Here is a 223-nt window from a genome sequence, read left to right as displayed (position 1 = left end):
GGATGGATGGATGGATGGATGGATGGATGGATGGATGGATAGATTAGAGGATGGATGGATGGTTGGATAGATTAGAGGATGGATAGGTGGATGGATGGATGGATGGATGGATGATAGATAGATTAGAGGTTGGATGGATGGTTGGATGGATGGATGGATGGAGTTATTGGAGGATGAATGGATGGATGGATAGATAGATAGATAGATAGATAGATAGATAGAT

The sequence above is a fragment of the Austrofundulus limnaeus genome, unplaced genomic scaffold (assembly GCF_001266775.1).
Source record: "Austrofundulus limnaeus strain Quisiro unplaced genomic scaffold, Austrofundulus_limnaeus-1.0 Scaffold20, whole genome shotgun sequence".
NCBI lineage: Eukaryota > Metazoa > Chordata > Actinopteri > Cyprinodontiformes > Rivulidae > Austrofundulus > Austrofundulus limnaeus.
This window is presented reverse-complemented; position numbering follows the sequence as displayed.